Genomic DNA, 6,093 nt, shown 5'->3' on the forward strand with positions numbered 1-6,093 from the left:
TCTCGCTCCTGGCTCAATTTGGGTTCGGGGGGGGGGGTTCAATGGTTCCCCCAGTTGACGTGCCAGGCATCTCCAGTTCCACCTCAGCAGTGGTGGAGCAGCAGCAGTTTCAGCAGCCCAGAACCAGCCTGGTAGTGCAGTTGGCTCTGGATGGCTTCAGGAGCTGCTCGGTGTAGTGGCACCCACCATTTTGCCTCACCGGAAGTCCCCATATGATGTGTCTTGTGTCATTGAACCAATCACACAACATTCATTCCCTACTAATAAATTTACGACACTTAAAATATACCGTATTGAAGGGGAAATGTGTGTGCATCCTATGGGGCGAATGCAGGCTTTCGCTGAAATCTGGAGAGCAAGAGGGGTCAGTGCGCACCGACCCCTCTCACTCTCCAGGCTTCAGGAAGCGTTCCACAAGCGAGCTCAACACGCCCCAGGCTTCGGGCTTCACGCAGCTCTCCGCTAGCCGTGGGAGAGCTGCACGAAGTCGCGCAGCTCTCCCATGGCTTGCGGATAGCAGCCTGTTCTGGGGGCTGGGGTTGGGGGAAGCTGGGGAGGAAACAATTTTTTTTCGTTATTCCCACCCCCCCAAAAAAAATTAGGTGCGCCCTATGGGGCGAAAAATATGGTAAATCTGGGGACATTAAATGAAATCTGGGGACATTCCGGGGACGGATTTTGTCCGGGGACAGATTTGTAAATCCAGGGACTCTGCCCGAGAAACGAAGACATCTGGTAACCATATCTTAGGCATTTGTCATGTACCACCGTGACTTTGGATCAAGAAAATGTAACATTACATAGCCAGGGATATGAGAGAAATGAAACAGAACAAGCTCCTAGTGATCGCTAGCTAGGAAGGGGCAAAAAGTGCCTAAGGTTGTGTTACTTTCACTGGGAAAAAGTGGAAGAACCTCTTACAGCCAAGAGTTTGAGAGCTTGAGAAGAACTCAAGGTGTTAAGTGGCTGAAGCCGCCACCCCCCCTCCCGCCATCCCAAGCTCAGAATCAGGAGTATTAACGTGGCACTTTTGCTTATGTGTAATTTGGGGATATGTCCTTGGGTTGTGTCTCAATTTACCGTTCTTCTGCATCTGATTATCTGATTTCTGTTCAAGATTAGGATACCAGCTGTGTGATAGGCCTCTTGAAACAGCTCAAGGCTATAGGCTTCTGGCACAACTAATCCAACCCTACGTCCTCAAGATAATGCGTACATGCGTTGGCGGGTGTAAGGCCAAGGCTGCATTTAGCAGCCAGCAAATTGTGGCCTTCGATTTCAGAAGTGAGGACCTTTCTCCAGTTTTGAGTCTCTTTACTAATTTGACTACAACCTCTTTATGATGTACCAGGGTCTCTTAACTACATGCATATAGTGTGAATAATTGTCGGGTTGACTTGAGGCAATAAACAATTTACTTTGAACTGTGTGAGCAAAAGGATTTTTCCACTGTCAACTCTAAAACATCTGAAAACAGAAAAGGGCAAAGATTCTAAAGCTCTGCTGTGTTACTCAGCTAGTGACACTGGTATAGGTGTGATCTTTGCGCAGATAAAAGACAGACACTTTGAGTTTCAGAAGCACTATTGGCCACAAGACTTCATTCCTTTCTTGTTTTGCAGCCTCTCATTTTGGGACAGGCCACACCACTTAAAGCAATTATGAAGATAATTTAAAGGATAAAAAGTGGTTTCTTTTCATCACAACATAAGGAATGGTAGGGAAAGAGACAAGATGAAAAACTTCATCCTGAGGATTAAGCAGGGCTATTGACTGTTTGGCTCCAAAGCGCCCTCTCCGATAGCATGGAGCCCGGACAGCCCCGTGGTTTTCCACTGATCTGAGGGCAATGAAACAATCGTTGAGACGGCTAGAGTGCCGGTGGCAGACACCGTATTTTTCGCTCCATAGGATGCACCTGACCAAAAGACGCACCAAGTTTTTAGAGAAGGAAAACAAGGAGAGAGAAAATCTGACTCAAATGTTGTACTCCTGTCCACTTTGCTGCTTTAAAGCGAGCCACGGTATATAATGAAGAGAATGGGAAAAGGACAGACATTCCATTATAATGTAGCTGTTTTCATTATCACTGGGAAGTCAGTATTGGCAGCAGTCATGAAAACTAAAATTTGAGCATTTTACTGTTATTAATCAAGAATATTAATAGTCAGGGAGAGAAACCAGGGCTGGGCAAATGAGAAGTGCTTGGAGCATGGAGGAACAGCAAAGAGATCAAATGATTGCGCTCCAGTTCCTAAATCTCTGAAGTTTTCTCAAAACAGGCATGGTTGTTTTGAAAGGAAGATTCAAAATGGAGTGACTGAGCAAAGAACAGAGGAGGAAAAGAGGGCAAATAAATAGCTTCCATTCAATAACAAGAGAACACAATGTTTTTGGTTTGGTATAGGTGGACTGTACTTGTAAGAATTTGTATAATGAATTATAGATTTGGAGTGAAATATTAGTGCCTCTTTTCAGCAATAAAGATTAGCTGCTAGGAATATGGTCCACACACAAATACACAGGATGTCTGGTTATAGTTGTGCAGTTTAAACTGTTACTGAGCCAGATGCGGTTTTAGCTGAGCTCACTATTACTGGTTTGTGGAGATGCTTTGAATGTATTTATGACTATTTCTGCAAAACTGCTACTTGAAGAAATCCCCAAACCTAATGTTTTTAAACTTCAAATGGAGCTCAGAATCCAGTTAGGCAATCCTTTGCAGTTGAATTAGGAGGCAGTAAGAGACGGCAATTTGCTGCTCCACACCCCAACCGAGCATCCCAGGAGCACACAGTCTTCCCTCTGCTTGCAGAGCACCGTGGCTCCTCCCCCCACCCCCAAAGAGCACCCCAGGAGCACAAGGCAACAGCGATTTGGCTCCAGGGACCACACATTCGCTCCATAAGACGCACAGACATTTTCCCTTTCTTTTTAGGAGGGAAAAAGTGCGTCCTATGGAGCGAAAAATACGGTAACTCATTCTGAATCTGACCGGACACAGGTTAGAGCTCAATGTTGAGCCTACCAAGTGGCAATTGTGACGGTGAAGATGACTTTCTTCACCGCCTCTATTGCATCTGCAGAAAACAGCAGCAAGAGACTCTTTCGGATGGTGCACAATTTAGCAGAACCACCTGCTCCATCGGGGCCCAGTAAGGGCCACATGATCTCCTGCAATGATTTTGCAAAGTTTTTTTTGCAGATAAAGTCGCTCAGATTCAGAAAGAGGTAGACTCCACCATGAGAGCAGGGCCGAGGTGGGAGAGTGCTAGAGTCCTGTCTAGTCAAGTTGAATGGGATCAATTCCAATCTGTTATTTCTGAGGATGTGGACAGGCTGCTTGGACGCATGAAACCAACCACCTGTCTCCTTGATCCTTGCCCATCCTGGCTTATAAAAGCTAGCCAGAAAGGGCTAGGCGATGGGCTTTGCAGGGTGGTGAATGCTTCTCTCTTTGAGGGAGCGTTCTCAAGCGGCTTTTGATACCATTGACCATAACATCCTTCTGGGCCATTTGGGGGGCTGGGAGCTGGGGGCACTGTCATACAGTGGTTCCACTTCTTCCTCCTGGGCCATGTTCAGAAAGTGGTGGTAGAGGATGAGTGTTCAGACCCCTGGGCTCTCACTTGTGGAGTGCCTCAGGGTTATCACATGCTTTTCAACATTTACATGCAGCCGCTGGGAGAGATAATCAGGGGGGTTTGGGGTGGGTGTTCATCAATATGCGGATGATACCTTTCAAATCAGAACCAGTGAAGGTGGTGAAGGTCCTGTGTGGGTGTCTGAAGGCGGTTGGAGGATGAATGGCAGCTAACGGATTGAGGTTGAATCCTGACAAGACAGAAGTACTGTTTTGTAGGGACAGGAGGTGGGCAGGTGTGGAGGTCTCACTGGTCCTGAATGGGGTAACTGTGCCCCTGAAGGACCAGGGGCGCAGCCTGGGAGTCATTTTGGACTCACAGCTGTCCATGGAGGTACAGGTCAATTCTGTGTCCAGGGCAGCTGTTTACCAGCTCCATCTGGTACGCAGGCTGAGACCCTATCTGCCCGCAGATAGGGTACATACTCTAGTTATCTCACTTGGATTACTGCAATGCGCTCTATGTGGGGCTACCTTTGAAGGTGACCCAGAAACTACAACTAATCCAGAATGCGGCAGCTAGACTGGTGACTGGGAACGGCCACCGAGACCACGTAACACTGGTCTTGAAAGATCTACATTGGCTCCCAGTATATTTCCGAGCACAGTTAAAAGTGTTGGTGGTGACCTTTAAAGCCCTAAACGGCCTCGGTCCAGTATACCTGAAGGAGCGTCTCCACCTCCATCGTTCAGCCTGTACACTGAGGTCCAGCGCCAAGGGCCTTCTGGCAGTTCCCTTGCTGCGAGAAGCCAAGTTACAGGGAACCAGGCAGAGGGCCTTCTCAGTAGTGGAACCCGCCCTGTGCAACACCCTCCCACCAGATGTCAATGAGAACCACCACCAGACTTTTCTGAAGGCAGCCCTGTTTAGGGAAGCTTTTAATGATGGGCGGGGTATAAATAATAAATTATTATTATTATTATTAACTGGAATTCTTGTGAATAGACACAAAACAAAGGAAATAGAAACAAATTACAGGATCCTTGGTGCAACTTATGTTGTTGGGCCTTTTGCATACTTTTAACCCATTCAGCAATTTTGTTATATGAATAAAAAACAGGTCTACACATAACTGTTTATTGATTGGCTTTCTGCAGTCACAGCATGGCAACTGTGCAGGCCAACTACAGAAAGGTCTACAACTAGCAAATATAAAATGCTCTCCTACTTCTCCCGTCAGCTGTTTTATCTCCTACTCCTGACAAGTTTAGAGGCCAAAAAGATACAACTGTTGCTTCATCAGAATGTGCTTATTAACAAAAGCGACCCAACTCTGAGCAGCCTTCTACCCACCAAAGCCTTATGACAAATTGGTTTTCAAGTTCATTTGAAGTCACCTTCCATGTTGTGGTGGATGCAGTTTTGAATAATTTTCAAGAAGTTTCAAATATGGCATGGATGGGGGCCTGTTGTCTCAATTTATCTCATTAAATCTTTTTTTTTTAAGGAACCTAAAGACTTACCAGCTTCTAAGTCATGATTTTGTGGGAAAGCAATTTTGCATCAAGAATATTAACCCTTTTGTAATGAAACTTTTTGCCAGTTCACATAAACATGCTCTGCATATAATAAATTGTTGCTGTTGTAGTGGTGCTGGTAATATAAGAGGTCACAATGTGCCAGGACAGGAACCCTTGGCCTGCTTTCCAGTTGTCCTCTAATTTTTTATTTTTATTTTTTTGCAAAACGCATACCCTGCTAGAAAAGGTAGAGTGCCTAGACTTCATATAAATACAAAGTTTGTTTTTTTAAAGTGACCATGGACTTAAAATGGTCTCTCCTTCATAGCTGCAGAGTGAATTGTGCTTCCCCAGCTCTTTCTAGTTTACATTCTGGTTTTTACAAAACCATCTGAGATTCCCATTTTTGGGAAGTGGAACATGCAACAGCCCTCTCCAAATGGGCCTATAAATGATGGAGGTAATACTTAGCACTCTTCAATTGGTCAAGATAATGAAGACAAGGTTAGGGAGAAAGCAAGTTTGGAGCTTGTTATAGCCTATATCATCTACAGTGATGATTATTTAGACAAAAAACTTTATAATAAATCACCCCTTTCAGAGAAACAGGAGTATTATTGAAATGCAGAAGCATCCATACTGAATTCAGGTGAACTGTCAAAAAGCTTAGGTTGATACCTTGTTGTGTTCTAGATGAAAATTCACAAGGAGCCTGAGCATTTTGTATCTTAGTCTCTCTCCCATGCCCAAGACAAGTGTTTTTAGGAATAAGGTCCTCTCTATTTTACAACAAATGAGCTAGTGTGGGGAATATTTGGCCTCCCAGATGTTGCTGAACTACAACTCCCATAAGCCCCAGCCAGAAATGGGCAATAGTCAAGCCACATTTGAAAAAGCTAGTGTCATGGGTCAATAGAAATAACTTACCCCTAAAAATGCCTGAGTTATTTATTTGTCAAGGCCAATGCCAAAGACAGGCCCCTCCCTAC

The sequence above is a fragment of the Podarcis melisellensis genome, assembly GCF_964234715.1.
Source record: "Podarcis melisellensis genome assembly, chromosome: Z".
Taxonomy (NCBI): domain Eukaryota; kingdom Metazoa; phylum Chordata; class Lepidosauria; order Squamata; family Lacertidae; genus Podarcis; species Podarcis melisellensis.